Source organism: Mauremys reevesii, linkage group 11, assembly GCF_016161935.1.
Source record: "Mauremys reevesii isolate NIE-2019 linkage group 11, ASM1616193v1, whole genome shotgun sequence".
NCBI lineage: Eukaryota > Metazoa > Chordata > Testudines > Geoemydidae > Mauremys > Mauremys reevesii.
In genome coordinates, this window is record NC_052633.1 from 2,442,900 (window position 1) to 2,466,714 (window position 23,815).

At 43.5% G+C, this 23,815-nt stretch overlaps 1 protein-coding gene across 5 annotated transcripts in view; it reads right to left on the reverse strand.

Moving 5' to 3' along the window:
• Positions 1 to 22,015, reverse strand: part of TRPM8 (transient receptor potential cation channel subfamily M member 8) — a 103,585-nt gene extending 81,570 nt beyond the window's left edge. The window contains exons 1-2 of one of the 5 annotated variants that reach the window (XM_039494698.1): positions 21,969 to 22,015; positions 18,815 to 18,971 (exon numbers count right to left, since the gene is read on the reverse strand). The gene's annotated coding sequence lies outside the window, so the exon portion shown is untranslated. Of the gene's footprint in view, positions 1 to 633; positions 709 to 8,212; positions 8,312 to 13,670; positions 13,704 to 14,253; positions 14,291 to 18,814; positions 18,972 to 21,968 lie in introns of those variants that run through there. The other 4 variants (XM_039494702.1, XM_039494699.1, XM_039494700.1 and 1 more) reach the window with 4 other exon arrangements.
• Between the last annotated feature and the right edge of the window lie 1,800 nt (positions 22,016 to 23,815).

The window sequence follows — 23,815 nt, forward strand, 5'->3', positions numbered from 1 at the left end:
GAGGCTTTTGTCATTTCAAGAACTGCTGGAAAGGGAGTCTAGTGAGCATTCCCTTAGCAACAGTAGAAGTATTCCAGCAACATTCGAGAATTGCAGGGTTTTTGCCAGTTGGATTATGGCGCACTGGTGGTAGCAAATTGAGAGGTCTCGCTTTCTGCGTGTCATAGAGTAGGAATACTTCAAAGATGACCTGCAGAAGTGGGGATGGCTGGAGACAAAGTCAGGCAGGGCCACCTGTGGGGGGGGGCAAGTGGGGCAATTTGCCCCAGGCCCCGGGCCCCGCCACGAGAATATACATCTCGAGAATATAGTATTCTATAGTATTGCAACTTTTTTTTATGGAAGAGGCCCCCGAAATTGCTTTGCCCCAGGCCCCCTGAATCCTCTGGGCGGCCCTGAAGTCAGGTTAGGCATTTCATGATGTATAAGGAAGGCTGGATTAAAATGTCAAGAATGGGGGTGTTTTCTGCCTTTTCTTTTAATATGTATAGGAAATATGACAACTCAAGTGAAAGCTGAACAATTGAGATGCGATGAGATTTTGACTCTGGCTGTTTAAACCTGTTTTGGTTAACACTTACGTAACTAATGAATGCTTGAGAGAGAGAGAGAGAGAGAATGAATGTCCCTCACCCCAGGCTGTCACAGAAGCTGAGAGCTCACACCGCATATCTGGAGACTTAAGAAAGTCATCCTACAGGAGCAAGAAAGACCTGACTTCACATTCCGGTTATTTCTAGGGTAAAAACAAAAGCAGGGAAAATTACATGAAGCAAAAAAAAAAAAGGGGGGGGACAAATCTAATTTTAAAAAAATCATTTCAAGTTACCTTTAAGTAACACTAACACATGGAATCTGAATTCTGTCAGATGACAAAACCAGGGTACACCACGTAAATCTGACAACCTGCCACATTCAGACCTTACACGTGTACATTACAGGCAGCAAACGTCCCACCGCCCGTTCTTTATGGAAGTCACTCTGGTCCAAATTGTAGCTCATGCACCAACTCCTCATGCATAACCAGAGACCAAGTTTCCTACACATTCTTCCATTAGGGCTTGAGGATGATGGTATTTTCCTCCTCCACTCTCTCACCTCTGCAGAAAGAGAAAGCTATTCATCCTTCAGAACCAGGGCCTCTGGAGAATCCTCCACATCCCTGACAGCCCAGCTGCAATGAAGCCATGTTCTCAAGGATATTTTCATTGCCACTCACATCCTCTCTCTCCACCCCATCCGCACCCAAATAGAAAAATTAAAAACACTTAGTTGCAAACAGCACAAAAACTCCACAGAAGTGGAATTCTAGGGTGGCTCAGTGACAGAACCGCTTTGTTTCCCATGAAGATTATCTCAGCTCAACCAAGATCTTCCTGCAGCATCCAGCTTCTCACTGTGGGTCTGGACATTGCCAATCAAAATGGTGACAATAATGGCAAAACTTCAGTGGAAGCAACCGCAGGTGTCAGGTGCATGTTATTCAACGGACAGAAGTGTGCCATGGAGCGAAGAGTGCCCACGTTTAAAAGTGCATCCACACAATCATTTCACGGAGAGGCCCTATCACCTCCATACTTTGGAACAAGGGGTTGACATTTGGTACCAGTTGCTCTGGTATTAGGAATATGTCTTTTACTATCCCCATGAAAGTAACAGTTCACACCTATTCCGTGGAAGCTTGTTAGAGTTTGGCAGCTAAATTCTCTGCAGATTCCTTCTGTACTGGGCTCAATCCTGCCCAGGCATACAGGAGCCAAGCAGGGTTTAAGTTAACCTATGATTGTTTCTCCTCCTGGCTGCCAAAGGCCACTGTGGCGCCAGACACAGGAACTGGGATCAGGGAGGCTGTGCTCTCAATGCTGCCAGTGTTGATGCTCAGGAGGAGCTATCAGCCTGAACAGGCAGCAGCTGATAAGCAGGGAGCTGACAGCAGATGTGGGGGTACCTGGGGGCAGAAGGGTCTATAACCACTAGAAACCACTCCCTTGCAGAACCCGCATCGAACCAACAATCCCCAAGTCTCAACATGCCTCCACTGTCTAGCAAACAGCTGTGAAACCCCCTGGCAAAGTGTGTCACTCACCTCTAACAGCTAATCCAAACACTTGGTAACAACCAGTACTGCTATCGATTGCTCGATTAGCTCAACTGATACAGGACTGTGCTGGGGGTTTAACGGTACCTCTAAACATTGCAATGATTCTGAAGACCCACGTAAGGGTCTGCATAGTTCCCCAGGGTGCAATATTTTTTGGTTTTTTAAATCTACATCTACAGGAAATTACATACAAGCGTCTATGGCAAATGATCGATCAGTTTGCAGAGACAAGCACTCAAAAGTTTAGAAATGCTAGGATTAAGGCTGTCTATGTAACCTTCATTCTGCCCGTGTGTGCACGCATTATATTAGAGTCTTACTTGCATGATCACATACTTTCCCACAGGCCCCTTGTCTTATTCCGTGCACCAGATAGATCTGCTCTGGGGATGAACTGGGGTCATGTAATGAATGAGTCTATTGCTTGTAGGACCCTGGCCTCTTCCTGTGTGTGGGATGTACTGGGACTGTGCAATGAAGGAGTCTTGAAGGACTCCTGTCTCATTTACTGCAGACAGTAGAAAGTGTGTTGTGAAGGAGGCAGGGCGTTGCAGGAAGAGAAAGGAAGGGTTCTTGGTTAAGGCAGCTGAAAGCCACCCTGGAGAACTGGATTCTATCCCCCCCTCTGCCCCCAGAGTTCCTGTGTGATGTTGAACAAGTTTCTTAAATCAAACATTTTCACGGATGGCCACTAATTGTGGGATCCTTATTTTATAATTTGCCCAACTTGACACCGAGGTGAGATTTGCACACATGACTGAGCACTCACAACAGCAACAGAAGTTAATGGGACCTGTAGACTGAAATATGAAGTGCTATAAAATGCTAGGTACTCTGAAAAACAGGTCCTAGGCTTCTCAAATCAGACACCCAAAATAGCAGACAATCTAGGCCATGCTGTCTCATCTCTCTGTGCCTCACATTGATAAAATGGTGATATCTCTCTACCTCAGAGGGGCTTTGTTAAGCACTCGATTATTACAGCAATGAGTGCCATGGAAAAGCCAAGGAGGAAATTAAAGAATTCTGGATTCAGTGGAAGGTTTGGTGGTGCACAGTCAATAAGGCATAAGGATAAAAAGATATATTGAATAGCTACCAAGTCAGTAAGCGCTATCCATCCTGTGCACTGAATGCGGAAGGGGTCCTGTGGAAAAAATATTATGCTATCCTGTAATTAGACTTTTGCAGTGTATATGCACGTGGGGGCCAAATTAAGGTTGCACAGATGACGAATGCTACTATTTCCTAACTTGTGAGTGGTTGACTATGCAACCTGAATGCTGGCTTAATGTATTTTTTTGCACATAATGTACACAAACCTCTTCGTTACTCACATTTCACCCAGATCCTTCACACTTACGGGTGTTCTGTCCCAGGAAGATAATCTCTACTTGTCTAAAATCCAGAGTAACTCTATTGCCGTAACAACTCTACATTTATGCTGGTAGAACAGGGGGCCAAAACTGGACTCCTAGACTACATCAAAATTCAATCTCAAAAATACAAAAGCAGAAGAAATAGTAGGCTACCAAAACTCTTTAGGTCCTGCTTTTGCAGGCTGGTTCTTCTGGTGTATTATCCATCATTAATTAGATAGACGGTACCTATATGCCAAACTATTTTTTTTAATCTGATAAAACGTCATAGCACATAAGAACTATATAAAAGACATGGCAAAATAACTAACTATCTGGGGCAGTTTTGCCAAAAATCTTGACTACCAAAGTCTATGTGATCAGCATATAATTACACCAGGGCTGAACTTTTATTTGAGTAAAACTGGCAGTATTTAGCCCACTAACGTCCAACCCGCAACCCTGTAAAGCAAATGCTTTTAACTTTCAAGAATTTCCCCTCAGGGTAAAGCTTCCTTTAAAGCTACATCTCAAGGTAAAAACTCCACAGGGAGAAATGCATTTTCATCTGTATTTACGCAATAAATTTATTAAACAATCCAACATAAAACTCAGCCAATAAATCTAACACCCAGAGAAGTGACCATGGACATAACTGCATTTAAAAAAAGAAGTTAAATGGAAATGAAAGCTTTAAATTATTCATTCAACGCTCGAAAGGATTTCAATTCTCTCGCTGCCTTTGTAAATAATTTAAAAGATTCGCTGTGCTATGGCAAAACTAAACAAAGTTTGAGATGACGCAGAATCAATGCAAATCCTGTGCCCCATCTTTAATTTAGGTTTCAGAGAGTTCTGATTTCTTTCTCTGTTAGAGAGCTTGTGAGAAAAATGTAGCAGCTAACTAATTAGGGATTGTTTATATAAAGTGCTCCATATGCATAATCATGCTTTGGTTCAAAATAAAGGCATTGCGCACATTTAAATTATATAGAAAAGTATGAAATACAGAATTTCAGTCTATGAGAACTGTCCTACTAGCTAAAGCAATATGTTCCCTTCATTTTTTTATAGTGCAATATGTTTATGGAAAAACACTACCTTTTTATAGCATGGGCTATTCCATTACAGCTTAACCTTCTTAACCAGCAAGTTTGAAAGGTATTATACCACCAACTAAACAACTGAATAATCATCTTAAGCGTAAGAATGTTACTGTGAATTCTGTAGCAGTTCCAGCAATAAGTACATTCCAGTGAAATCTTTATACCTGGAGCTAAATGAAGTAACAAGAAATGGTAATTACATTTAAAATGGTATTTTTGTAAAGTCACTAATACTTCACGCCAGCTTTTCACACTGTTTTCTAAACTGAGCTGTACTTGGTCCCAGCTTAAACAAGGAAAACTTCAATGCACAAAAATGTTTCTCTCAGTTCAATGTATGCTTCTAATGCCAATTTGCATCAGTCTAATCATGCCACTTAGCTTAAAAAGCAAAGCTTACAAACAGAAAAGAAAAATGTTACGAAGTACATTAGTTACTAAGTACATTTCCTGAGTCACTGCCATCTCTTCTTCAAACTTCAAAAGGCAATTGTTGAAAATCAACCCCTAATGACATACCAGTAGAGCGCTCAGCCAAAATCTCCTGACTGTTTGTCCCAGCAATCTTGTTGTACACATTACTTTTCAAGAGGAAGGGTTTGATATATTTCAGCATTCAAAGCCCCGCCTTTTTTCATGTGTCATACTCCCTTTTAAGGGGGATGGTGGATGGATGAAAAGGTCAGGACACAGAAATCAAGAGGGAGATTATTCAGTGATTGATAACGAGTAAGAAATGAATAATTGCAGCCAGATATTTATAAACTCTGTTGAAACAACACTGGTTTCCACTTCGCAGTATGGCTATCAATTTCTATCGTACATTGGTAGTACGCAATTTAATTTCTACAATTACCAGCACTATTAGAAAGCCACAAATGCAACTGAAAATGCTCATTATGGAAACCAATAATTTGTGTTAACTAATATCTTTATGTTGATAACAAAGATTTTATTTTTTAAGATAAATCTGATAAGAACCCTGATGAGAATGTTACTGACATTTTATTGCCAAGGATTGAGATCTCAAAAGAGAATTTATTCCACATTTCACAGCCTTTTTTTTTTTTAAACTGCAAGACTCTGTCTCAAAAAATCTCAGACTATTCCACCGAAATGAATGCAGCTGCACGGATTTTTGAAGGCTCAACTAACCACCTCACTTGAAGAAACTGTATTTATAGGGATCACATTATGTGGAATCCCTGAAAATAGCTACAGACAAACAGGCTTATGCACAGCTTGAGTTCTAACCTTCTCGGCCTTGTATACCAGGAAATTATACAGCACTGAACTGGATGTAAACATTGCAGGAAGCACAGTTATTTGTCGTAGCACTGTTATACAGAAGTAGATACTGTATGCCCCTACAACACTGGGAACAATAAAAGTACATAGCTGAGGCAAGATTGTTTGGAGTGTGTCAGGTATAAGACAAGTGTTTGATTTAACACAATTGTACTTTCAGGTGATCTGCAACACCAGTGCAGTGTGCTGCCAGCCCCTTTTAAAGCCAAAGACCATGGAGTGTAGTTTCCTTGTGATCTCTGGTCCTCACTACTGTATTATCTGAGCAGCTCACAATGCTGACTATAAACACATCACAGCCACCGGGTGAGGTAATGAAGCATTAGTTATCCCCATTTTACAGGTGGGGATGTGAGGCACAGACACACTAAGGTGTGTCTACTCTGCAACTGGGCTCAAAACCATGAGTGCTGACCTCAGGGCAGACTGTCAAAAACAGGCCAGACACCCCGAACGGGCAGTGTGTTCTATAATTAGATTTCACCAAGCCAGTAATGAATGTGAGCTCCTGGATCACTATAGCACTCTTACCGTGGAGTCACAGACAGTTCCCTTAGACTCGCCAGTCTCCCTTGTCACCTGGACAAGCTGGACTTGGCGATAAACGGTCACTTACACCAAAAAATCACACCACATTCAGGTTGCTTCCAGTCCCAAGAGAACAGTCACTTACCCTAGATCTTACATCAAAGATGACGCCTGTAGCCAATCCTGTTACAAGCTATCTAAAGGTTTGTTAACTAGGAAAAAGGAATAAGATAAACTATTTACAGGCTAAAGCAAGCAAACACACACAGCGATGAGTTACAATCTAAATCCTAAGAGTGACAGAGCTGTAGTGATCTGTCAATTCAAAGTGTCTTTCTGGGCAGCCCCAAGGGGCAGCCCCTGGGGATCTCTGTCTTGAGCTTAGTGTCTCCAGCCCTTCAGGATTCAAACAGCCAAAAAATGCAGCGCCTCCTTGTCAGGGATTTTTGTTCCCTTCCCCCCAGAGTTCAAGATGATGGGGTGAGTTCACGTGTATATCTCCTCTTCATGGAGTGCGGGGGTGACGTTCCCCTCTGGTGTTATCCAGACCAGTGAGCTGCTAGGCCTCTCCAATCCTTGACTCTGGGAGCCAGACTTATCCTGCTCTGCTGTGAGAACCCCCATTCCTGGGCTGTTCATGCACAGCCTCTGGCATGTAAGCTGCTCCCAGCTACTTGCAGGCAAATGACACTAGTCCCAGACATAACCCTAGGAACCTCCGTCTTGCAATGTCCAGTTATGCCTGCTGGATACTGCAAGCTTATATGAGTTCAACAATTTAACAAAGAAATTGATATGTATCAAGCTTGTTCTGCCAAGGGGACCCTCTGACACACTTCAAACCAAACACACTGCTTCAGGTAGAACAAACAAACAAATGTATTAACTATAAAGATAGATTTTAAGTGATTATTAGTCAAAGCACAAGTCAGATTTGGTCAAATGAAATAAAAGCAAAACACATTCTAAGCTGATCTTAACACTTTCAATGTCCTTACAAACTTAGATGCTTCTCACCACAGGCTGGCTGGTTACTTTTCAGTCTGGCTTTCCCTTTTGATCTGCATTTCAGTCGCTTGGTGGTGTGGGGGTGTCTGTAGATGTAGGTGGAAGAGAGAGAGCCTGGCAAAATGTCTCTCCCTTTTACTATGTCCTTTCTTTCCTCTTGGCTTTGCCCCCTCTCCCTTCAGAGTCAGGTGAGCATTACCTCATCGCAGTCCCAAACTGACCAAAGGAAGGGAGTGACTCCCTCAAGGCTCTAACAGATTCTTTTGTTGCTGCCTAGGGCAGTGTGCAGTGTTCCTATGAGGCGCCGGGATGGGTTTGTTCCATCCATACCTTGATGAGGTGTGAACTGCCTCTCTGTTCTTGGAGAGTTTTTGCATGGGCTTGCTTTAAGCCATGAGGATACATTTTCAGCCTGATAACTATACACATGAAATTCTAACCTATAACCTTACTGTAACAATTACTATAACATCACTATAACAACAATGCTCCGTGCATTATGAGCCTTATGAAGACACCCAGCATGACAAACTTTGCACTGGATACCACACAATAATTTTATAAAGATGAACAAGGGGGTGTAGGGTGTTCCCCCGAGGTACAGAGCATCACATGGCAAACTAGTATTTCACACTTGGTAATGTTTCTCTCCTGACTGTGTGGGGGGGTACAGTTTCAGAGCAAACACTTAACTATTACCTTATAACATGGGCATAGACATTATACGTGAGATTAATGCAGGCAGCAACATACTAGCATTTCACAGGGTCTAAAGACTAAATACATTCTTATAATACTAGTACCTGTTTTGAGCAAAACTAACATACGGGTGGCCTGATTTGGTCTCCAGTATGAGGGTTGTCAGCTCTTAGCTAACAATCTGGGCAAAAGCTGGCATCTGGCCTGCTAGCGTCACAGAAGTATTATTGGAGCACATGTAGATGTACCCCTCCTAGCTTGGATCTAGCTAGCAGCAGACTGCCTAGGGCCCTGTGAACATACTCGAGTGCCTGCTGCTCAATCTAGCTATATGTGTTGCCATCACACCTCCTGACTGCAGCATACACATACCTTAACTGACGTGCCCAGTGTCCCACAGGGGATCTGCATCAGCACAAGGAATTGAATATGGGTCTTCAGAATCCCAGGCTAGCACGCTAACCAGTACACCATCTTTCCTCACAGTGTCAGGTTCCTGATGAGCCCTATGGCACAATAGTGTATGTACGTAGAACGGTACCAGGGGCGATACTGCTGGGAGGGATAGTTCAGTGCTTTGAGCATTGGCCTGGTAAACCCAGGGTTGTGAGTTCAATCCATAAGGCGGCCACTTAGGGAACTGGGGCAAAATCAGTACTTGGTCCTGCTAGTGAAGGCAGGGGGCTGGACTCAATGACCTTCCAGGGTCTCTTCCAGTTCTATGAGATAGGAATATCTCCATATATTTTAATAGTCTGGCACTTTTACCTTCCACTGCCGCATGCTGATAACACCATCAGCAGGATCTGAACCTTCAACATTGCACAGGCTGCTGTCAGATGAGCCACAGGACTAACTCCATTAGCTGGCAGCAGAATAGGGCTGCTCTCCTAAAGCGGGGGGATGGGCTGCTGGCCCTGTGAACTGGATCCAGAGTGTGGTTGTGGGGAAGCAGTGGGGTAGCTCCTGGCCTAAGTGGTGTCCCCAGAAGAGGTGGAGCCTGGGCCGTGTCTCTCACCCACATCTCAGGAGTTAAGAATGCTCCTGAACCATGTGGTGGCCTCTCTCTCTCACTCACTACCACCCCCAGGAGGTGGAGAAGCTCCTGTCCCATGCTGTCCCCACAAGGCCGCATTCTGGCTCAGGAGTTGAGGAGGAAGGCCCAATTCTTCCCACCCATCTTACATCTACTCTGGCAGCTCCCCAGAGAGCGCAGCGTGGGCTGCTGCTCGGACAGCAATGCCAGCCCAGCCTCAGAACAGTCAGAGCCTCTGGCCAGCTTCACCATCTAATGGTTTACAACTCTGCTGAATCTGTGAGGAATTTCACCTGACAGAAAAAACTCCCTCTTTCCTGAGGGGATTCCCCCTGTCCGACAGCAGAAGCCTGCTGCAAACAATGGAGATATTAGAGCTTCTCAGAGAGAGAGAGAGAGAGATCCTACAATCCTCCTGTCACGAACAGAAAGCTTTAACAAAGTTAGCCCAGTGGTACCCAATCCCTTTCAGAACCACTGAGTTTAGTAAAACCCAAACATCTGAAAAACAGGAACTAAAGAGTTGAGGGACAACAAAGCCTTAACTTTGCCCTCTTTGAGCCATGTCCCAGTATACTCCTGGCACACATACGCTCACTCTTCTTTTGCAGCTGCTGCAGAACACTGTGGGGATGGGCCACGTGACCACTGTAGGACAGAGTCAAATGCCTCCTCTTTGCTAAGGCAAACCTTGCATTTCAGTGAGCTGTACTGAGCAGGAGCTACCCACAGCTGCCTGAGACTCAGACAAACATACATCACACCCGCTCAGCTTCACAGCACCTTCTCCCACACCAACCACTCTCCATCTCACACTCTACCTTCACGCACCTACCGACCACCCACATCCCACTATGCTGCTGACAATCCTCGCGGCAAGAGGACCCCTATGCACGGCTATGACCCCACTTCTGAAACGAGGCATCCAGGCTCTCTCGAAGCAGACAGGCACCTCTTTCCTTGGATCGCACATGAGGGGTGGGGCAGGGAAAGGGGCTCAGAACCCCTCCCCAGAGAAGCAGGGGCCCTCCAGCTGTCCTCATATCACCACCACAACTCTGGCAAGCTGCTCCTACTGATCTCTCCACCGTTCAGCACAGCAATCGTCACCACAGTGAATTCAGCAGGAGGGCATGCAGATAATTGCCAGGGGCTATCGCCAGCTCCTGGGGAGTTTGTCTCCCCCACCACCACCACCACAACATATGGCTCCCCACCAGCATTTCCCAACCACCCTCCCCTTCCTGTCCCATTCACCATTAGCACTGCAGAAGCCATTAGCGCATAAAAAAGTTGCTCCTTGTCTGGTACCCTCTGCTGCTGTGTCCATATCAGACAGCAGCTTACTGGAGGGCTACACACTTCCTTGGGTATGGAACCCGAGCTGTACACAGAGCCACCCCCGCCCCCCCCCACACACACACACTATGCCCACTCTCCTCACTTCCCTGGTCATGCCCCTGTCCCACCCAGTCCATTCCAAGCCCTCACTCCTCCCTCTTAATTTTATATTCCCTGGTTTTCAGAGTTTTACATTCAAATTCAGCAGGGAGAGGGTCTTAGGGTTCCCCCAAACCCCCAACACATACACAAGAGGGGTAAATGTGGGGCTGTAGCCCCCTTTCCCTAATCCCCCATTGCTTCCGTCACCCACCTCCATGTCACCCTCCCAGTATCCCCTCCCCACCAAACATGCTCCCCATTATCTTCCCCTCACCACCGCCCCACAGCCCTCTCTGTATGCCCTCACTCCCTTCCACCTACTAATCCCCCGCATCTCCCTGCATCTTCCCAACCCCCGCATCCCCAGCACTGTGCAGCAAGCATTTGCATGTGTCATTATTATCTTTCCATAAATAGTTTGAGCACCCTCTGCACTACCTCGTGCGCTCAGTTTCCATTCCCCCCAAAATAAAAGAAGCCCTTGACAGAGGGTTTCAGCAACATGCCTACAGTCCATTCTCGGATTTTTGCCAACGGTAGGGTTAAAATTTAGAGCGCTTGGGTTTAGTTCAGGTCCAACAGGCACAGCATGTCCCCTTGAGCTCCTCAGGTCACATGAAAACTGGCTGCCTGGAAACCCTCTCCGCTAGTCTTTCTGCACATGTGCATTGCAATCTGTTTGGTACGCCCGTGTTTAGCACACACCAATCTAGAGAAGTGAACCCTTCTTTTAACAACATTTTCAGTATCACTTCCCCTAAGGAGCAGTGATTACCAAACACTGAGAAAATATCAAGCAATTGAGATCAGTTCGGGAGTGATTAGCATGATGGTTTCAGCCCCAGGTGTGCACAAAAAAGAGTTGGTCAACTGTGGACTTTATGAAACACAGGTGTTGTGGAGCTGTATCTCAGGAACTCCTTGTTCGTATGACCCAAAATTTGAATGACTAATTGTATCCCTCATCTCCCTAAGACACAGCAAATGTCCAGTCAATCTAAGTAAATGTCCAGATTTTAGAGCTCTTGAAGGAGTCTTCCTTTAAACAGGAAAGGGTTCACCTTAATTTTAGCAGAGCTGGCCCACCACTATAATAATGGAACACGTTAGGCAATCTAAATACAGGGGTCACTAACAGATCCTCCTATTATGTTTCATGAATTTTTAACTAAAACCCATGTATATGATATGAAGCACTGTCATTTAGAGATGGCTAAAATGTTAGAGTCAAAACATATACTAACATGCAAGGAATAATACGCAGCAAGGTATGACTTAGCATGTTTTTTAAAGCTAGCAACATAGTAAGATTTGGCTTTACAAGTATTTCCCACTGACAGAGGTTTCTACTTCAGAATGATAGTTATTTTTCAGTATTTCTACAGTTGTCAGATTGTGCATATCCATATGAATCCCCTAAAGCTGCATTAATTTTAGCATGAATATTCATTCAACAACAATACAATGGAAATTTCAAACCTCCTTTAACTAACAAACACACACTAAGATTATAAGAAGCCATGAACAACAAGAAGCAGCAATCCAACGGAGATAAGTTAGGCTAATAGAGTTCTTGGTCCTCTGATTATTAGAAAGAACCAGAATATGTTAAAGAGTGGACTTGATATTGGCCATTGAGAGACTTCTGGGTAGGAGGCCATTCTCTGGTTCTCTGCTGAGTCTAGTGTCTCCTCTGAGAACGGTCTTTCAGCTCACACTACAAATACCACATAACGTATGAGGTCATTCGTCCAATACCAGTTGTTACAGCCCTGACTGAGTTTCCCCTTATCCACACTCACCAGGCTGTACGCAAACCAAACCTTTGGATCCCATGCGCTTTTAAGCTTACTGACTCTGAGCAGCATTCATGTGCTGTCTCTTTCTCTGGCCTTTCAGGCACACTCCTGGGGTACAGACTCCATTGCTGGCACCTCCTTCTTGGGAGGTGGGGCCCAGCTGCCATAGGCCTCAAGATCGATGAAGACACACACTCCCAAGTCTTCTCAGTCACTCTTGCGTGCCACCTCCAGAGCTCCACCTTTGTGGGTACCCCGAGTTACTGTTTCACACATCAGGGACTTTGTCACCGTTAAATCAAGTAACGGAGTCTCTGCAAAGCTACCTCTAAACCACACACACTTTACTCCTAGACAAAAAGACATACAGATCTAAGGGGGGGAAAAAACACCAAACAAGTGCACTCATGGAAGTTTCCTCTTCTCTCCTGAGAGTCCTTTGGGTTTTAGGACAGGTCTACACTACAGAGTTAGTTTAGCGTTATGTCGACCTAACTCTGTAAGTGTCTACACTACTGTGTTGCTCCTGCTGATGCAAGTTCCCCACTACACCGACCTAATAACTCCATCTCCGTGAGGTGTGCCGGCACTTAGGTCAATGTAGTTAGGTCGATGCAGTGTCTGTGTAGACACTCTCAACTCAGCACACAGCACCCAACTGGGAGCCTGGCTGCACATTTTAGACCTCAGCTCCTACAAACAACAGGACCGTGCATGCTCCAGTTCAGTGACACAAGGGCTCACTAGGACTTTCCCTGTAATTGCAGCTCTCGGATGCTGTGGGCTGGAGTAGAGACAAGCACTGGAACTGACCAGAGAGCCCTCAATTACCCCCTTCCTGGCACCCAGGCAGTTTAAAGAGGAAGGTGCCAGTTGCTTGACTTAAATGTAGAGGGGACAAGAACCTAACGTGGGAGAAGGAAGAAGTCTGGGACTGGCTAGGCAAAGACTGGATACAGGGACAGGGGGAGAGCAAGCAACTGAATGAGGAGCCCAGGGAGGAAGGCTACACACCAACAACTTCTACAACAAGGCCGGAGTCCTACAAACAGCCTCTTTCACTACCCAGCCTAGCAACTGCAGAAAGCAATTTCAACAAGGCAGTGATCATCTCAGGACTGCTTTCCGCCTACTTCCCTCTAGACAGTCTTGTGCTCACTGGCTGTTTGCCCCAACCACTCCCATCTCCTCCCTTTGTCTTTCCAGCTAGACAAGCTCCTCCTAACACAATCCTCTATAAGGGTTTAAACAAATCAAAACGAAAGTACAGGTCACAGAACTCACTTGACATTTGCTGCCATCGCATTGTTGGCTCTGGAAGTTATACCCTTTCGCCCTAGTCTTTGGCTTGTCAATATTGATAGCAAGCTCTTTCAGGCAGGAAATATCACTTATTCTTGTTGTATAGTGCCTATCACAATGGTATCCGTTGGCCCCATGCACTACCATGATAAACCTGACTTATTACATTGTATACATATTGTGACAAAGCTCTGTCCTTGTCTCCGTGGGTCCCGCATTTCCTGGCAGATTTCACTAGCCTCAGAGGCTCCCTGTGACCCTCCACTTAACTCTTCTCTCTCTAGAGACAAGGGTCACAGTCTACTGAGCCATTTTCATCATAGCCAGCGAGGGAGGTGAGGAGAAGCAACCCTCCCTTGCACAGTCTCTGTTATCTCCCAGTCTCAGTGATTAATCAGGGGGCAAAAGGGGAGAGCCCAGGCCCACCCTCTACTCCGGGCTCCAGCCCAAGGACCTTAATAGTATCAGCTATGGTAGCTGACCTTCTAGGAACAGGACACATACAATTCCCTGGGCTACTTCCCCACAGCAGCCTTCACTTCCTCAAGCTCCACTTCACCCTTACCTCAGGGCCTCCTTCCTTGTGCCTAATATGGTGCGTACAGCTCAGTCTCTCCAACAGCACAACTTCTCACAACTCCTGACATGCGCGCCCACCTGACTAACTGGGAGGTTTTTAACTAGTTTCAGCCAACCCCTGATTGGCTTCAGGTGTCCCAATCAACCTAGCATCCTCCCTGCCTTCTGGAAAGCTCTTAATTGGCCCCAGGTATCTTAATTGACCCGGGGCAGCTGCCATTTACTTATCCTGGTACCAGGGATTTGTTTAACCTGGGGCTATCTCCCACTACTTTTCTGTAGCCATCTGGCCTTGCCCTGCCACAATATATAAAAATATATTTCTGTTTTTACTACACAGATTACTAACACTCAATGTCCAAGATGCTCTGTAATATAAGGCTTATTACACTGATTTAAATAAATCAAATATAAAAGACTCTTCCAGAAGCAATTTTATCCTTTTGTAGGAATCTTATTTGTAATAGAAATCAAACTATGAAAATTTCTATGTCACTTATGCTCTGGCTCCAGTCTGCTAGCACTTCAGCTCATAACCAAGGAAGAAAACAGCCACTTTAGTTCATAAAAAATTCACATTCCATCTAATTTGCCATCTATGACCTGTCTCCTGTGTCCCCTTTTATAGCTGTAGGCAATAACGGCCCATTTCTTCCTTTTTTATCCAAATTGTTGTAACTTAGTTTAAGACGTAACAACTTGTGTGACTTCTGCCCACTTGTGTGGTAACAATGAAGAAGAAAAACAATCCCTTCATAACCACTGGGGACAATATATGTGTTTCATCTTGTCTCCAGCTCAGACACTGCATTTCTCTGCTGCACTGAGGGAAAAAACCACATTTAAGTATAACAATGACAAAAGATTACAGGTGAAGAAGTGTGGGAAAGTACTTAGCACTTATCTAAGCACTTTTCAAGCACAAAGTGCCTTACAGACATTACTGGAGTGATCTTCACAACAGACCTATGAGGTAAGTCATTACTGTTTTTCCCTCCCCACCCCCATTTCAATTCCAATTAATTTCTACCTCTGGCCCTAGCTCACTTCTGAAGTTCTCAGTGTTCCCAGCAATGGTGACAAGATCCATATTTCCAAGTTGTGGCTACAGGGCATGGTTGAATACACGGTTGCATAGTTGGGGTTGGTCCTGCTTTGAGCAGGGAGTTGGACTACATAACCCCCTGAGGTCTCTTCCAACCCTAATCTTCCATGAGTCTATGATTGAACCTATATATATATATATATATATAATATATATATATAGGTTCAATTCAGAGCACTTTGCTGTACCTCTCAGGTATTGTTTAAAATAGTTTTGTTTAAAATATTGTTTAAAATATTGTAGCAGTGGGAAACACACTAATGGTCAAAACAAAGTTTAGGCCATGTGGAGCCACAATGGAGTGGCAGATGGTGAGTGGCCCACTGAGACCAACTGGTATATCTCTTGGTGTCCTAGGGGAAAGGAAGTCACTGATTGCTCCTAGCATAGATTCCCCCCAGCTCTACTCTCCAGTTGCTATGCAGCAAACAGTAGAGCATTTACAATCATTAAAGGATGCTCTCAGGCAAGTCTATGTATTGTAATTGCCATGCATACATCAAGAACCAGCCAAATACTTAAGTATCATTCTTTAACATCATGCCTAATGGCGATCAAGCAAATATATCTAGCAATGCTTCTGTATCTGGCATCACACTCACCAGCAATGCTAAGCAAAAATTATATACGGCACTAAGCAATTGTGCTCTAAGTAGTGCATAGGTACCACAAGAAACACATCTGAGAATGTTCTAAACCAACCGGAATGTCCGGTTAATGTTTTAGTCGTTTCACAGGTACACAGCTAGTTGAAAAAAACATGAGCACCGTTTTATGAAGGGGACATTTTAAAACAAGTTTTGCAAAGTTTCCTTCCTTTTGCCAAAAATTAAACATAATTTGGTTGGACATTTCAAGGCAGCTTCTTACATGAGAGTAATAATGTAATAGAAACTTGTTAATATCAATGGGACTACTTGCAAAGTAAGGATAGCAGAATTGGGCCCGTAGAGATTCAATCCCGTTGGCATTCATTAAAGTATCAAGAGTTTCCATTATGCAGAATAAACAAGCCTTGCCCAGATTAAACCACTCAGTATGCCTCAAAAGAAGAACTGATCAACCTCAAATTACAAAGAACATTCAACAAGCAGTTTTGGTTACTGATCAGTCAACTCCATTCCAGGGAATCTTGCCAGAATGTAAAAACTTTCACTTCATCAGCTCCTGCAGAGACATACACAGCAGATGGAATTTCAGCTCTGACATGGTAAGCACAATGTTACTTATCTAAATTTTAGTACCTTTTGCTTAAACAAGTGATTATGCATAACAAAAGCATTACACCATTGACCTAAATCTTAGTTGATCTTCAGACTAAATCCAAAAGAGATTATAGCCAAGGAATGCACCTTAGAAAGAGACTGACCCATTTTCTGTTTAAGTCAATGAAAATATTCACCGGTGGTCAGTTTGGCCCAAGCGTGGAGAAAGGGCGCCGTAGAGCTACACAAGCACTGGCTTTGGAAAGAGATGAATATTCCAAATCCCAATAAATTCTGACCTCAAGACCACAAATATGAATAAAGGACCAATTCTGACCTCACACCAGCTTACACTTAAATAACTGCACTGAGATCAGTGGCCTTGTTCCTGATTTACCCTGTGGTATGACAGATCAGAATCATGTTCAAAAGACCCAAGTTGAGTTAACCATAAACTAACCCAAAATCAATCCTAAATCAGACTTATATTGGTCCAATTCATTACATGGGAACTGGTTACTGCAACAGTCATTTTATTTTCATAGATATTAACACCTATACAACATGCTCTAGACACCCTGACAGTGTGATCTTCACTGAGGAATATATAATCCACATTGTTCTTCTTAACTTCCTGGCCTAACTTTAAAACTGTCCACTAAGCAAAATTTACCCCATCCAGCTACACTTAACTTCCCCACAGACCACCCCAGAAACCCTAGCAGATATCTAGTTATTGCAATGCACCCTGAAGGTCAACAAATTAGGATTATTCTGGTCAGAAAAGGTAGAAGAGAGAAGGTCAGAGAGACAACTGGTCCTTCCGCAGCCTTGTCTCTGCCTACACTGGAGCTGGAAGTATGATTTTCATCTCAGACAGACACAAACCAGCATGCTAAGAATAGCAGCATAACCATGGCTGCATGGGCAGCAGGATAGGCTAGGTACCCTGAGTACATATGTTGGGGCTTCAGAACAGATTCTGTCTGGGATGGCTAACCTGTCCCGCTGCCCATTTTGCTGTGATGATACTGCTATTTTTAGCACACTGGCTCAATCAAAGCTAGCACCTGTGGGTCTATCCAAGCTGCAATGACACCTCCAGCTCCAGTGTAGAGGTACCCTGGGAGTGCATGTATGTTAGGGGGCAGGGAGATCCCAGCTCAAGTGTCTCCATTGACTACAATTGCAGGAGTATATGGCAAAAGCAGAAAGGCAGCCATCTATATATGTATGCAGGACAAAAACAACCACTTGAATGCCTTCTGGAGACCAATGGGAGACCACTGCAGGGACCTGGAGTACAGGTGCCATTGCATCCAGCAAGACAATTGCTATTGCATTCTGCACCAACTTCAGTGGTTGAAAATAAATGTGGGCTGGAGTTTAATGCAGAGCACATTGCAATATCTAATCTGAGGGTACAAAGGTATGGATGGATAAGACAATTAAAGCCCGCATCCACAGATGGCTCATCAGCCCAGGAAAATGAGGTAACAGCCTTAACCAAGAATTCCAAAAAGCTACAAAATACATTTTACATATTCTTTTTAATTGATAAATACATACAGATGTACGGACAAATTATGATTTGATTTGAATGTCCCAATTCACGCTCTCAAATTGTGCAACACAGTGCTGTGAAAGGATCAAATCTTGGTAAGCTAATAGCGCCTCAAGAGGCTGCCTTGTTACCATGGTAATTTACCATGCCACTTTACGGGAGCCTTGCTGTGGTTATCACTGCTTGGTGAGGCCACAACAGTATTGTAGCAGTTAAGCCCAGGCTACAGGAGGTTTTCAGGTGGCAGAGATGGGGCCTGCACCTGCGCCTCTCCAGTCCCCTCACACACAGGGCAGGCTGAGTGTGTGCAAACGAGCAGCTGCCACCAAGCCTCAGGCCCACCTGGTGCTCCACCTCCCACACTGGCCCAGATAGTGGCAGCAGCTCCAGCTCCCAGGTCCATCTGCTGCTTCCTTGCTATAAATAAGGAATATTTTAAGAGCTCTTAAATTATACATGCGACAAGGGGAGAAATAACTAGTGTGTGATTTGTGCCTCACTTGTCAAAAGAGTCACGAGCCACCACTGCCTTTACCCAAAAGGAACTGTCCCAAAGTCTTATTCAGAGCCTTTCTGGTCACTGTTTTACTATGATCTTCTAAAGGCTGCTGTGCCAAAACCATACCCCGGGTGCCCAATAGTAGATACGTTTCTTCAGAGAGGCTGTTATTACCTTACGTTGGAGACTGTGGTCAGCTGAGTTCCTTGATGTATCCTTGGGGAAAGCGTCCAAAATTAAAATGGTGTCTTCTAACGGAAAGCCAGCATGGTTTGATGTTCTATGAGCCAGTTGAGCTTCCCAATAAAGGTTATGTGCTGAAAGTAATTAACTGTAAAGAAAAGAAACTGGTGAGATGATTAGCTTCATGGACTACAGTTGACTTCTCTCTGTTCAGTAGCAATATTCTGCATTGGACAGATGGCTAAGAGAAACATGGAAAGTTCTCTCCATAGAAAAAGAGCTTCCCTATAAACATCTCCTACAACAAGGACTGGTTTTACAACATTCATGGCTGGACAACCCATACCACTAGAAAAGAATGGTATTGTGGTTAAGACATTGGATTGGATTACATTCCCAGCTCTGCCACAATCTCTCTGATTTTGGGCAAGTCACAGTCTCTGTGCCTCAATTCCCATCCCTACAATGGGAATATTACTTGCACAGGGAAATTCATTAATGTTTTGAGGGGCTAAGATAGCAAACAAACAAATTTCTCTACCAAAAAGGCATTTTGTTGATATGTTTATGACATTTGTATAACTAACGTGTTTGGTAACTTGCTTTGATTATTATATTATCTCTTTTGGTTTCAGATGACCTGTGCGACCTCTAGCCTCAACCTGGCTTTATATATATTGTTTGTGACTTGACATGATTTAGCTAATTTTTAGCCATTTGTCTTTAAGTTACAGATCAGTACAGTACTCTATCAGCTCTACAGTTCATAACACGTTCAAGGTGGTATAGATGAATATTCAGATAATTACGCAGGTCTGTGATCTCAGTAAAAAAGTGAAAATCAATAAAGTTAAAATCTACTAAGCAGCCATGTTTTGCTTGTCTCTTAGGTTGTCACACTGGCCCATTTTGCTGATCCGCTCTTTAAGGCAGATTTCACAGAACACGAAAAACGCAATTCCATGAAGGGAAATGCATTTTTACAATTAGGAAATTATGAAGGCTTGTACAGTGCTTCCAAACTGGATTTTGAAAAGGAAGAGATTGGTCCCTAGTGTCTCTTACTTTCTATCTTGCTGTTTGCTTCACAGGTATTTTAAATCCATTTTAACAATGTACAGTCCTAACTGCAAGACTATAAACAGGAATAAGGACTCGGAGCTTAGTGGATGAGTGTGTTCTATAATTTGCATGTTAGCCCAGAATGTCTTGTGGTCAAGTTTTGGTGTGAAATATCAACAGGTGATAAGAACAGAATGCTACAAGGTGGTTTGGGGGGTTGTTTGTTTTTCAAAAAATAGGGAACAAAAAAATGAAGGAAAATAAAATCTACTAGAAAATAATCAGTGTAACTTTCTGTGTGGCATATTAAACATTTAGGGCAACATTTGCCGATGTGACCAATGATTCTCTATACCTCAGTCAGACACCTTTTAAGGTATCACTACTTTTCAGAAGATGCGGAGTCTCCCTTTGAAATTCAAGCGCCTTTAAGGTGTCTCAAGTTGAGGCCCAAAATCACTAGTCACTTCTGAAAATCTTGGCTTCCATGGCTTCACTAGTGTGAGATCATGACGTTAGGTTTGCTCCAACTGCAATGGAATTACTCTTGATTTATACTGATTTGAGAGAGATCAGAATCCAATTGCCAAAACAATCAAATGCTCAGCAGAAACAAGAAGCCCTTCCTATTTAAGTTGCACAGTAACAGAGAGAACTCCCAACGGGCTTAGCAGTGTATGCTTTTTATCAAAGAACATAACTAAATCAGACAACAGACGTTACACACTCGCCCTGACTCATGTCACGTACGCTACATTAATGCCACTGATGTAAGTGAGATTCAGGCTGATACATATGGTGCAAACATCAGAAATTAGCCTTAAATTAATACTTTTAAAGCAGAATTTACAATAAGGACCTTACTGCAGCAGCCAGTGTCTGGTAAGTAGCTAACATAACCTCTTCTCTATAACCTCATTCTGATATATTATATTAATCTAAACCCTTTTATCAGTGACACATGATACAGAACATTGTCTTCCATATCGAATTAGTGTATGTATTTTATTGAGGGTTTTTAGCACAATGAGCTCAAAATGAAGCATTATAGCATAAAACACAAAAAGCAAACATTATTTTTTAGAAACAAGAAAAAGTGTTTTCTAATGGGCTTCCAGAGATGAAAATGCATTTAATAAAAAGGAAACAGCTACACAGCAGTACATGTATCTGCTTTAGGTAAGAGAAATATTACTCTGATGCAGCATTATTAATATCAGATTCCTCATCAACTGCAACATATCTCCTGAACTAAACGTTTGATGCGGATTATTACCTATATTACTTCTTTTTTCTTCAGTTATCTTCTCTGTTCTTTCAAGAGGAACAGGGAAAGCATGCCCTCTGTCATCATCCCAACACGACACCACTGGAGGAATTTAACAGTTAAAAGCCATGTTTGTCTAATCCATGTTAGTGGATTCCCTTTCCCTATGAAAATAGTCCAGATCTCTTTCACTGACACACTAACGGACTATGAAAGAGACAGTGTTTCTTCCCCCAACAACTTTGCAGAAGCAGCCATCATTACTTATTTGTATTACTGCAGCACCCAGGAGCCCTAGTCACAGACTAGGACCCAACTGTGTTACACTGAAGTCAGTGATGGGAAGGGTCTATCCAAAGCCAATTGAAATAAATGGAGAAAGTCCTATATGAATATTCCTTTGCATTCAATCCTCTGTTTAGAGAAAAGGGGATGACAGCATGTTACCTCAATCTGCACTGATCAGCATTAGTAGTAGGAACATGCAGACCTGCTTTGTTCTTTTATACAAATTGCTTCTCAGCATTTGGTTTCTCTGAATCAACCGAACAAAAACAGAAGACCCCTGTGCCTTGTCTTACATGCCATAATCACACCTGGTACACTCATCATGGAGTGCCAGACATACAAGACTGGCATTCCAGCACCATGGGCTGTGGTAGCTTCGCTCACCTCATGAGGTCACCAGCAGAAACAGAACCAAAAAAAAAAAAGAGGGCTGTTCCCCAGCCAATAGCAACTCTGTCTGAAATCACAGCTGGATATAACCTGTATAAGTCTCTTGACAAGAGCACAAGAGTGGGAGAGGTGACTTACCTGTCTTTCCATGTCTGTCCAAAGTGTTTCCACTGCTCATAGTCCTGATCAGAATTCATTCTAACTTTCAGACCTGGGAATGGTCAGAGTTTTGGTTATTTCAGTCTTTAGTGTCTTCTGTTTTCTGTTGTCATTTCTGATGTCTAATTAGTGGCTCCCTTCCAGATACACACTCTCTGTCACAGATGCTAAACAGCTTTAGACTATTCCAAAGTGGGAAATTAGGAAAGGAGACAATGGCTCATGCTGTCGGCACTGCCCTCACGAACAGCACCCACTCAACACATTAGCGAGAAAGAGACACAGTATGTTAAAAAGAGAATACCAGAGAACTGTTGAACAATGAACACTAATATATATTATGTATCTTGAGTCCTTTGCATCATGCCTGATTAGCTGCATTTAATACATGGAGAGGCAAAATCTTAACTAGCAGAAATTAGCAGTGCAGAGAAGAAGCAAAGACCAGCAGCTGAAGCAAAGCACTAGGTGTCAGGAACCATTGTTCTAATCTGGACTCTGCCACCACGAGTCAAGTGCCTTCCTGTGCCTCTTTTCCCATGCGTAAACTAGCAGTAGTAATCCTTCCCTCTCCTTCACAGGGCGGTTGTGAAAAGTTAGTGACTGCAAAGTGTTTTGGCATCTCAGATGGAAGGCGAAACTGGAAGTGCAAAGTACTAACCCTTGCTGTGCCTTGAATCTATAGTGCAAGTCCTGGAAACCGGCAATTATTGGCAGTCATCACAGAAGCGCTGTGCCCTGTTGCTGCATTGCTGTAACAGAAAATTAATGGCTACAGGGGTGGATTCTCCTTTCAGGGTGTGATCCTCAGCGCCCATGGGAAGTAGCACAGAAAGTGTTCAGCAACAGCCTGCATTCAAATCGGTCCTGACTCACACTCCGATTCTGCCTATCGGCTCCTCTCTCATTACAGTGCCTGACACATCCAAGAAGCCCAAGCTATTGCAGCCATTTCTAGTCCCGTATTTTTAACGCCTCTTGCCTCAATAATCTATACTGGCATGTTGCGTAAGCACTCACTGCCAGCTCACCTGGAACTCTAGCACTCCATCGTAGTTCTGATAGCCAACAACTGAAAGTGGAGAGCAGCTACGTTTTATTTTAACCATTTTCTCTCCAGTGTGTGCCAAACTAATTTAATATCTCACACACACACACAAACCTTGCTAGGTAAAGACAACATTATGGTTGCAACATCAAGTGCTCAAAAGTTTGGAAGTGACAAAACAGTCAGTCAATCTCCACAGAGCTACAAAAAAAAAACCAACCAAAAACCAAAACCACACACATGGGTAGTCAGTGTATTTTTCTCTAACCTCATTCTCAAATGGCAAAAACCCATTCTGACGGAAACTTTCCAAGAAAATGTAACTTGAGGCAGACACCTGGCATGGAATTTCACCCTGCATGGGAGAAGTTTGGCAAAGTCATAAGCAACTGAAAATACAATCTTATAATAAGAAGTGTCAGGCAACTTGAATAGGCAGCACTGCCTGACCACCTGTAATGTGACAACTGGGAAGGAGGAAGGAAGAGAAACATTCAAGAGGCATAAAATCCACCAAATGAGGAGGTCAGGTAGTATGGATCAATACGGTATTTCAGTCAATATCTGCACAAATCCACTGTTGAAAGCAACAAACAATGAATATACTTCCTTTTAAAAAATCCTACAAGGAAAAGACACTCATGAAAAATATATGAGGAAGCTTCCAGTAATTATAAATTAGCAGAGATGTTTCTTTCATTGGCCATTAATTTATATTAATTATTAATCCAGTGCTGCTGTCAAAGCCTTTGTGCCCAAAAACACTTCAGTATGTTCT